This window comes from Zea mays, chromosome 6 (assembly GCF_902167145.1).
Source record: "Zea mays cultivar B73 chromosome 6, Zm-B73-REFERENCE-NAM-5.0, whole genome shotgun sequence".
Lineage (NCBI taxonomy): Eukaryota > Viridiplantae > Streptophyta > Magnoliopsida > Poales > Poaceae > Zea > Zea mays.
In genome coordinates, this window is record NC_050101.1 from 28,527,069 (window position 1) to 28,538,438 (window position 11,370).

The following is an 11,370-nucleotide window of genomic DNA, read 5'->3' on the forward strand; positions in this document are numbered from 1 at the left end:
CCCTCGGTGGCCGGGGGTGCCTCGGGCTGGGCCGAGGCTTCCCCGGGCTCGGGCGTGTCGTTGGTCTTGACGGAGGGTTGATATATGTCTCTGGGGAAGACATCCGGGGGAACCATTGTCTGCCCCGAGGCTATCTTAGCCAGCTCGTCCGCAGTCTCGTTGTACAGTCGGGCGACGTGGTTGAGCTCGAGTCCGTAGAACTTGTCTTCCAGGCACCGAACCTCGTCGCAGTAGGCCTCCATCTTCCGGTTGCGACAGTGGGAGTTCTTCATGACTTGGTCGATGACAAGCTGCGAGTCGCCACGAGCGTCAAGGCGCCGAACCCCTAGCTCGATGGCGATGCACAATCCATTAAGCAGAGCCTCGTACTCAGCCACGTTGTTTGACGCCAGGAAATGGAGGCGTAGCACGTAGCGGAGGTGCTTCCCGAGGGGCAAGATGAAGAGCAGGCCCACACCTGCTCCTGTTTTCATCAGCGACCCATCGAAGTACATGGTTCAGAGTTCCGGTTTGATCGGAGCTGTTGGTAGCTGGGTGTCGACCCATTCAGCCATGAAGTCCGTCAAGACTTGGGACTTGATGGCCTTCTGAGGAGCGAACGAGATTGTCTCACCCATGATCTCCACCGCCCACTTCGCTATCCTACCCGAGGCCTCTCGGCACTGGATGATCTCCCCCAGGGGGAAGGATGACACCACAATCACTGGATGAGACTCGAAGTAGTGTCGCAACTTTCGCCGTTTCAGAATTACTGCGTACAGTAGCGTCTAAATTTGCGGGTAGCGGATCTTGGTCTCGGATAGCACTTTGCTGATGAAGTAGACCGGCCTCTGGACGAGCAGTGCATGCCCTTCTTCTCGTCTCTCGACTATGATCGCGGCGCTGACCACCTGAGTGGTTGCGGCTACGTAGATCAAGAGGGCTTCTCCTGCATCGGGGGGCACCAAGATGGGCGCACTTGTAAGGAGTGCCTTTAAGTTTCCGAGGGCATCCTTGGCCTCGGGGGTCCAAGAGAAGCGCTCGGTCTTCCTTAAGAGGCGATACAAGGGTAGGCCTCTTTCGCCGAGGCGCGAGATGAAGCGGCTCAGAGCCGCAAGGCATCCCATGACCCTTTGTACTCCTTTCAAGTCTTTGATAGGCCCCATGTTGGTGATGGCCGCGATTTTCTCTGGGTTGGCCTCGATGCCCCGCTCGGAGACGATGAACCCCAAGAGCATGCCTCGGGGGACTCCGAAGACACATTTCTCGGGGTTGAGTTTCACGCCTTTTGCCCTCAGACACTTGAATGTCGTTTCAAGGTCAGAGAGGAGGTCGGAGGCTTTTCTCGTCTTGACTACGATGTCATCGACGTAAGCCTCGACCGTTCGGCCAATGTGCTCTCCGAACACGTGGTTCATGCACCTTTGGTATGTCGCGCCTGCGTTCCTCAAACCAAATGGCATAGTAGTATAGCAGTACATGCCAAAAGGTGTGATGAAAGAAGTTGCGAGCTGGTTGGACTCTTTCATCTTGATTTGGTGATACCCTGAGTAGGCATCGAGGAATGACAGGGTTTCGCACCCAGCAGTGGAATCCACGATTTGATCGATGTGAGGTAGAGGGTAGGGAACCTTCGGACATGCTTTGTTTAGACCAGTGTAGTCTACACACATCCTCCACTTCCCACCTTTCTTTTTCACAAGCATAGGGTTGGCTAACCATTCGGGATGGAATACCTCTTTGATGAACCCCGCAGCCATCAGCTTGTGGATCTCCTCGCCTATGGCTCTGCGCTTTTCTTCGTCGAAACGGCGCAGAGGCTGCTTCACGGGTCAGGCTCCAGCTCGGATATCCAGCGAGTGCTCGGCGACATCCCTCGGTATGCCAGGCATGTCCGAGGGACTCCACGCAAAAACCTCGGCGTTCGCGCGGAGAAAGTCGACGAGCACTGCTTCCTATTTGGGGTCGAGCTCGGAGTCGATCCGGACTTGTTTGGAGGCGTCGTTGCTGGGGTCGAGAGGGACGGACTTAACCGCCTTTGCTGGCTCGAAGTTGTCGGCGTGGCGCTTCGCATTTGGCACCTCCTTGGAGATGCACACTAGGTCGGCGATGAGGGCCTCGGACTCGGCGAGGGCCTCAGCGTACTCCACGCACTCCATGTCGCATTCATACGCGTGTCGATATGTGGATCCGACGGTGATGACCCCGTTGGGGCCCGGCATCTTGAGCTTGAAGTAGGTGTAGTTGGGGACGGCCATGAACTTGGCGTAGCATGGTCTCCCTAGCACCGCGTGGTAGGTTCCTCGGAACCCGACCACCTCGAAAGTGAGGGTTTCCTTTCGGAAGTTGGAGGGAGTCCCGAAGCAGACGGGTAGATCGAGTTGTCCAAGGGGCTGGACGCGCTTTCCGGGGATGATCCCGTGAAAGGGCGTCGCACCGGCCTGGATCGTGGACAGATCGATCTGCAAGAGCCCGAGGGTCTCGGCGTAGATGATGTTGAGGCTGCTGCCTCCGTCCATGAGGACCTTGGTGAGCCTGACGTTGCCGATGATGGGGTCGACAACGAGAGGGTACTTTCCTGGGCTCGGCACGCGGTCGGGGTGGTCGCCTCGGTCGAAGGTGATGGGCTTGTCAGACCAGTCCAAGTAGACTGGCGCCGCCACCTTCACCGAGCAGACCTCACGGCGCTCCTGCTTGCGGTGCCGAGCCGAGGCGTTCGCCACTTGCCCACCGTAGATCATGAAACAGTCGTGGACCTCAGGGAACTCTTCTGCCTTGTTGCCCTCCTTCTTGTCATTGTCATGGCCTCTACCACCTTCCGCTGGGGGCCCGGCTTTATGGAAGTAGCGCCGAAGCATGACGCATTCCTCAAGGGTGTGCTTGACGGGACCCTGATGACAGGGGCACGACTCCTTGAGCATCTTGTCGAACAGGTTGGCCCCTCCGGGAGGCTTCCGAAGGTTCCTGTGCTCGGCGGCAGCGACAAGATCTGCGTCGGCGGCGTCGCGTTTCGCTTGCGACTTCTTCTTGGCCATCTTCTTCGTGCCGCGCTGGGCGGACGCCTCGGGGACATCTTCCTGCTGGCGTCCCTGAGGCTGCTTGTCCTTCCGGAAGATGGCCTCGACCGCCTCTTGACCAGAGGCGAACTTGGTGGCGATGTCCATCAACTCGCTCGCCCTGGTGGGAGTCTTGCGACCCAGCTTGCTCACCAGGTCGCGACAAGTGGTGCCGGCGAGGAACGCACCGATGACATCCGAGTCGGTGATGTTGGGCAGCTCGGTGCGCTGCTTCGAAAACCGCCGGATGTAGTCCCGCAAGGATTCCCCTGGCTGCTGGTGGCAGCTTTGGAGATCCCAGGAGTTCCCAGGGCGCACGTATGTGCCCTGGAAGATTCCAGTGAAGGCTTTGACCAGATCATCCCAGTTGGAGATCTGCGCAGGAGGCAGATGCTCCAGCTAGGCCCAGGCGGCGTCGGAGAGGAACAGGGGGAGGTTGCGGATGATGAGGTTGTCCTCATCCGTTCCACCTAGCTGGCATGCCAGCCGGTAGTCCGCAAGCCACAGTTCCAGCCTTGTTTCCCCCGAGTACTTGGTGATGGTAGTCGGGGCTCAGAACCGGGTCGGGAGCGGCGCCCGTCGTATGGCCCGGCTGAAGGCTTGCGGACCAGGTGGTTCGGGCGAGGGGCTCCGATCCTTCCCACTGTCGTAGCGTCCCCCACGCCTAGGGTGGTAGCCTCGGTGCAGCTTTTCATCGAGGCGGGCTCGACGGTCGTGGCGGCGGTGCTCGTTGCCGAGGTGGCCCGGGGCTGCAGGCGTTGCGTCCCGCGTGCACCCGGTGTGGACCGAGGCTTCCCGCATGAATCGGGAAGTCGCGGCGCGATGCTCCGGGGGGTACCCTTGCCTTCGGGAGGCAGAGCTCTCGGCCCGTCGGACCGTGGCATCCTCCAGGAGATTCTTGAGCTCTCCCTGGATACGCCGCCCCTCGGTGGTGGATGGCTCCGGCATTGCTCGGAGTAGTATTGCTGCAGCAGCCAAGTTCTGGTCGGCCCCACTGGAAGTGGGGGGCAGCCTTGCCCTGGCATCGTCAATGATACGGCGCTGGACGTCCTGGGCCTGACGACGCGCTTCTCCGGCTAGTGCTCGGTCTGCCCACTCCTGCTCGATGTTTTGCCGGAGCTGCACAAGTTGTCCTGCTTCCTCGTCGAGCTTGGCCTGCATCTCGCGGATTTGCTCGAGCTGTGTGTCCTGACCCCCCGTAGGGACTGGGACCACAACTAGCTCCCACAGGATGTCAACGCGAGGCGCAGGCCCAGGGGGATCATCATCCTCTGGCATACCAAGGTGGTTGCCTTCGTCGTGACCCCCTAGATCGACGTGGAAACATTCGCGACTTGGGGCACAACCTTCGTCGTCAAAGCTGTGGCCATCATCGGAGCAATCGGAGAGGCAGTAGTCACATGCAGTCATGAAGTCTCGCATAGCGCTAGGATTATCGAGCCTGGAGAAATCCCAACCAGAGTCGGGCTCGTCGTCTTCCTCGGAGCCCGAGAGCCCGTAGGTCGAGACGGCCGTCAGTCGGTCCCAGGTCGACCACATATGGTACCCTGGAAGGTTAGGATATGCCTTTATGAAAGCGCTCACCGAAGCGGAATCGCTTGGTGGATCGAAGCTGAATCTAAAAGGCACAGGGTGGAAAACGGATGGTACCTCTCGATCGATGGACGGTGGCGAAGTCGCATCGGGGACGGACTGCACCGTTATGTCAGGTACGAGGCTAACGCCCAGCAGGCCCTTCGCGAGCGTGCTGGCGTCATCTGTCCGCTTGGGGTTGGCGTGTTGCAGGGAAACGTCGCTCGTCGTCGTCTCATGCGCGAGGTCAACGCCTGACGTGTCCCCCGCTGGGGCACCAGCGTCATCGACTCGCTCGACAGCCAACGTGGTGCCGCCTCCTGCTTGGCCACGGTTGCCCCGCCTCCTCCTCCTGTGGCGAGAAGGCGACGGGACAAACACGGATGTTGCTCTTCCGCCATGGGGGAAGACGTCGCCGAGTACGCCGTCGTCGGGCGGGCTGACGATCGTCATTGTCGCTGTCACGCTGCGGGGGAAGGAGTACCATGTCGTAGCTACCGTCGAGGGACATGAACTCGAGACTCCTGAAACAGAGCAGTGTCCCGGGCTGAAGAGGTTGCTGGAGACTACCCATCTGGAACTTGACGGGAAGTTGTTCGTCAACACGCAGCAGGCCCCTACCTGGCGCGCCAACTGTCGGCGTTTCGACCCCGGGGGATCCCTGGACCGACGAGTAAATTGTCGCTGCGTGCCCTAGCCCAGATGGGTTGGCGCGAGACGGGACACGAAGGGGGGAAAAACCTCGGCTCCGTGTTATCCTGTGCTAGAGTGGGTGCGCTTGCAGTAGGGGTTACAAGTGTTCGCGAGGGAGAGAGAGAGAGAGTCCCGCGCGACCACCCTCCTGTAGGAGGGCCCAGGCCCTTCCTTTTATAGATACAAGGAGAGGGTCCAGGTGTACAATGGGGGTGTAGCAATACACTAACGTGTCCGGCAGAGAGGAGCCAGAGCCCTATGTACATGCCTACGTGGTTGTCGGAGAGGTGCTAGAGCCTTGTGTACGCGGTGTCGTGGCCGTCGGAGGAGCGTTTGAGCCCTGTAGAAGCACAGCTGTCGGGGCTGTCGGGACCTTGCTGATGTCTCCTTGCTTTCGTAAGGGGCTGAGAGCCACCGTCGTCATGGACGCACGCGGGGAGCCATCATTACTTGTTACCGGAGCGAGCCTGAATGGGACGCCGGTCTTGTTCCCCCATAGCCTGAGCTAGCTAGGGGTAGGGTAATGATGTACCCCCTGTGGTGTGGTGGGTCTGAGTCCAAGGTCGGGCGAGGCGGAGACTCCTCCTGAGGCCGAGGCCGGGGTCGGGCGAGGACGTGATTCCTCCCGAGGTCGATGTTGAGGCCGGGTCCTGGGGTCGGGCGAGGCGGAGACCACCTTCCGAGGTCGAGGTCGAGGGCGAGCCCTGGGGTCGGGCGAGGCAGAATCCATCTTCCGAGGCCGAGGCGGGGGTTGAGCCCTGGGGTCAGGCGAGGCGAAGACTTCTCCTGAGGCCGAGGCCCAAGGTCGGGCGAGGCGGAGCTTCTTGTGGCGCCTAAGGCTGGACTCAGCTGCTGTCAGCCTCACCCTGGCGGGTGGCACAGCAGTCGGAGCGGGGCAGGCGGCGCTGCTTTCCTGTTGGGTCGGTCAGTGGAAGGGCGAAGTGACTGCGGTCACTTCAGCCTTGTCGACTGAGGACCGCGCGTCAAGATAAGGTGGCAGGTGATCCTCGCATTGAATGCTCCTGCGATACGGTCGGTTGGCGAGGCGATCTGGCCAAGGTTGCTTCACTGTGAAGCCTGCCCGAGCTGGGCCTCGGGCGAGTCGAGGGTGCGCCCGTTGCTTGAGGAGGTCCTCGGGCGAGGCGTGGATTCGTCTAGGAGTACTGTTCCTGCCCGACGCTGGGCTCGGGCAAGGCAAGATCGCATCCCTTGAGTGGACGAAGCTTTGACCTGAATCATGCCCATCAGTCTCTGCGGCTTGCGCTAATGGTGAATACCAGCCGAGTTTAGGAGTGTCGGGGGTACCCCTAATTATGGTACCCGACACTATTAAAATATTAAGCCAGTCAAAACTAAGTAGTAGTACTAATTTACATTTGATAAAGGTCAATTGATATAATTATGTCGAACTAAATGTCGATTAATACTTATTTAGTGTAAATATGATAACGTTTCGACCGTAGCGTTTCTTTTTCCTCGTGTGGCCGTAGTAACGCGCTCTATTTTGTTTTGCATGTTTTATTATGTTTGTATTTGTATGGTGTAATGTTCTTATGCAAGTATATGTTTGCTTGTGCCTATTTGTATTCGTTGCGCGTCGCGAATAGACTGCGATCCATTCCGAGCTTCGAGGAATCGATGATCAAGCTTCGGCGACAAAGAGATCAAACTCTTCGAGTTCTACGAGGCTGAAAATCCTGAGCATCTGTTTTGTGAAGGCAAGTGTCCTCTGACCTATTATGTCCTACATACTTATAATTCACCGTCCCGCATTATATTATTGAAACCCAAGGATTGACTAGTTTGTATTTACTTATCCTTGTTTACATTTTGGGTTATCATGATTAGCTTTATGCTATTGCTTTAATTTAATCAATGAACATGATGTTAATCTTTATGATACGATGATCTTATCCCGATGATGATCTTGTGATACTTTAGGGGACTCAGGACTTTTTTCCTGAGTACCTCTCCGTAAGGATCTGTTCGGGGAGTGACAACCCGGGATAACAGTGCAACCATGAGGGTGGAATGGGACGCCCTTAGCTGATTAATTAGAGGAACCAGAGGAGTAGTTGGCTTCGTCGTAGGACCGTCAATGGAGTCCGGGCACAGTACTTGCTCTGCCGAGGCTAGTTGCAGAGGTTCTTGATTTGGTTTTGTTAGTCACCCTTCCTTTCGGGAGAGGTACTGTGTTTATCAAACTGGAGAAACCTCACGGGCGGCTAACCTCTGGGAAATCTTTGTAAAAGGCTACGTAGTGAGACCCTGCTAGGTCACCTTGGTAGTGATCAATGGAGAGTCATGATCTCCGGGCAGAACGGGAATCACGACTTGTAGGTAAATTGTGCGACCTCTGCAGGGGAAAGAAACTGATATATCAGCCATGCTCACGGTTATGAGCGGTCTTAGGATCCTCTTTGATTAGAGATAGAGATGATCTGAGATACATTGGTTCTATTTATGGTTTTGGTTCGAAGATGATAATGATTTTCCTCGATGAGGAAATGGTTCACGGGTTGGCTATCACTAAAACTTAGCTTCCATTAATAATAAATATCTGACCAACTAAAAGCAACTGCTTGAGTTTAACCCCACATAAAGCTAGCCCACCTCAGCGAAATAGGACATTTATTGAGTATGTTGATGTGTACTCACTCTTGCTTTCACAAAACATTAAGTTGTCTTTGGTGCAATCTATGCTCAGGTAAAGAAGAAGGCATCGAGGCGGATCTCCAGGAGTTCTAGGACTTCGACGAGTTCGAGGATTAGGCTAGCAACCTCCCCCAGTCAGCTTCCTGTGGTGGATTTATTTATGTTGTCGGCGTTGCTCCAGCACTGGCGATGGAGCCGGGCCTGCCGCGCCTGGCGGTTCTCGTCTGCCCATGGCCCTCGATTAGCATGAGCCTCCGCGCCGGTATCATTGGTCTTCCTAATGTTGGCAAGTCAACCCTCTTCAACGCCATTGTGAGTAACTAAGCTTGTTTGTTTTGTTGCTTCCTGTTCCTTGGAGGAATTCATGTTGTTAAGAACTCATATTAATCGACGAGTTTAGATGGGAGAGAAATGTGTAGGTTCTTTACTGCTCTATATTTGTTCTCCTAGATTTTTTTCATTAGCTCGGTATAGGGTCGAATTTTATACTGTATGTTGGGTGGATTCCAGTGGATGCCAACTGTTCGATGTTTTGCCACATAGATATTCTCGTTGAACGACTGATATTGTAGGTTTATATAATTTGTATGAGTCAATAAAGTTCACTTAATATCTTGTTCTTTAGTATAGTTCCGCTGCTACACAAGTTGCCATGTGAACTTGTTGCTGTAAAATGTTTCAAATGAAGAAATGTATGTAATATATATAGGACAGGTTTTTACTAGGAATAATTTAATGTTAGTTCTATTCTCAATCTTTTTTAGGTTGAAAATTGGGAAGGCACAAGCTGCAAACTTTCCCTTTTGCACCATCAACCCAAAGGTTGGTGTGGTGGCTATCCCTGATCCTTGTTTGCAAGTGCTCTCAAAATTAAGCAAGTCGCTGCAGACGGTTCCAACATCCATTGAGCTTGTGTACATTGCTGGTCTCGTCAAAGGAGCAAGAAAAGGAGAGGTACCAGTTTTGTCATTGTCATTAATTAACCTACAGGGCAGGATAGCTCCAACTCTTAGCAAAGTTGAGATGGTTCCAGATTAGTTTACACATAATGTTATTATTGTTGGCAATTGACAACAGGGACTAGGAAATCAATTCCATTCAAACATTCGTGAAGTGGATTCCATACTTCGGGTTGGTTTCTTGTACTCGTATGCTTAAGCTCTCATATATTTGCTAAGTTCAAGTGTCTGTCAATTACTGTGTGCCATCCTCTGGCATCTTTATACTGTACAGGCTAATACAATTCTCCATCAGGTATCCCTTTTTCGTCCAATTTTACTGATATGCGATATGTGAAGTAAAATTGGCCGCTACTCTGTTATCCTTATCCATCACTTTAATTCACTACTGGTGCTTCATTATCATTTCTTATTTGTTGGAGATAGCAAAATATTATAAGGTGAGCCTCTTATAAGATATTAGCTATTGAGGCTCTAGGAATAACTAATTATATGTTTTTACTGGATTCTCAGGTTGTGCGATGCTTTGAGGATGACGATATAGTTCATGTCAATGGAAAGGTCGATCCTGGATCAGACATTGATGTCATTAACCTAGAGCTGATATTTTTAGATCTTTAACAGGTAATTTGGTCAACGGATTTCACATTGTCTTGCTATCACGCATTTCAAAAGAAACTTCTTTGCTATCTGTGTAATAATCGTAGATAGAGAAGAGGTTAGATAAGCTTAACAAGAGCAAAACTAAAGATACACAAGTAAAAGTAAAGGTAAGACATACAAATTCTTTCATTCTGATGACCTTTTTGTTCTATGTGCTAACTGATTGCACCACTTAGGAACAAGCAGAGAAATCAGGATTGGAAATAATTCAGTAGGCACTTATGGAAGGAAAGCCTGCAAGATCGGTCGATTTGGCTGAGCATGAGAAAGAAGCTATAAAACATCTTTATCTGCTAACTATGAAACCTGTCATTTCTGTTGCTAATGTAACGGAATCTGATCTTGCTGAACCTGATATCAATCCTCGTGTCATAGAGGTGGCTAAAGCAGCATCAGATTTGCAGTATGGTATGGTTACAATACCAGCTCAGGTTTGTTGTATACATCGAAGTACAAGAACCTTTGAAGAAATTTCTGCTAAATAATTTTATATTTTTTATGTTGCCTACCCATATGTGTCCACCTATGCTAACAAAATCATGGAATGTATAAAAAGGTTGAAACTGAACTCGCTGAGCTACCATTGGAAGAGAGAGTAGAGTATTTAAAATCTCTTGGTGTTGCTGAAAGTGGACTAGGAAATTTGGTAAAAGCAACATATAATCCATTGGGGTTAAGAACTTATTTCACAACCGGAGACAAGGTGCATCATTTGTGCTGTTAAAGTTTTTTCCCCATCAGTTAAAAGAAACTGACAGACATTTAACTTTGTCCTTTTAGGAAACAAAAGCTCGGACTATTTTTTCAGGCTTCCTTCTTCCTCACAATTATGTCTACTGTAATATTTGAAGAGGTTTTTGTAATCATTATAACTGCATGTGATTCTACATATAGGCGTGACTGCGCCACAAGCAGCTGGAGTTATTCATAGCGACTTTCAGAAAGGATTTATTAGAGTTGAAACTGTAAGCTGTACATAACGATGAGAATTGAATGACGAAGTTTCAGATTTCAGTTTACATGTTATGATATATCTTAGATACAATGGCAATACTTCACCTCTACGGAATTTGGATATATCGTTACCTGCTTTTTTATGTTTAATATTTACTAATCGTACAATCATTAATACATACCTCAGGTATCCTACGATGATTTTGTTGCAGCTGGTTCTCTTGGAGTAGCAAGGGAGAAAGGACTAGTAAAAATACTTTATTTTCTACACCTTACATTCAATGTTTTGAAACATGTAGTTAAAAAGATGTTTTTGCTTATTTTTTGCTACTCAACACTTAGTGTTAGTTTAACATTAAACTTGCATATTGTTGGTGATCTTCTAAAGATGGCAATTCTATTGGTTAAACACTGATACTGAATGCCCTAGAAATGATGCTGCAAAGTATATATTTTATATTACTTTGTTACCTTTATGTTTGAGAGGTTTGCAAGTTACTGAAATATTATTTTGTAATTGATTAGTGCAGGACAAAACCTTGATGTGGTTGCTTGTTATTCTGTGGGTTTTGGTTTGGTTTTACAAGTTTTATTAGCATTATACCTTGTGCTCGTGCTCATGTACAGATTTCTCAAATTGTAACCCCATCGATACTCGCACTCAAATATTTTATGCAGTAACATGTATATGCTGCTAGCAGCTGCATTACCTCCTTATCTGTTATGTCACCTAATTGACATGTTTTCAAAAGTTTTTTGTTTTATTCTATTTCTATTGTCAACCTATCCTTATTGGTACATGAAACATTTCGAAAACATCCAGTCAAGAAGTTTTGGCA

The 11,370-nt window shown here is 51.1% G+C and overlaps 1 pseudogene; it reads left to right on the forward strand.

Annotated features, from left to right (window-relative positions):
• Positions 1-8,115: 8,115 nt before the first annotated feature.
• On the forward strand, positions 8,116-10,967 carry LOC103630921 (ribosome-binding ATPase YchF-like; annotated as a pseudogene).
• Positions 10,968-11,370: the final 403 nt, after the last annotated feature.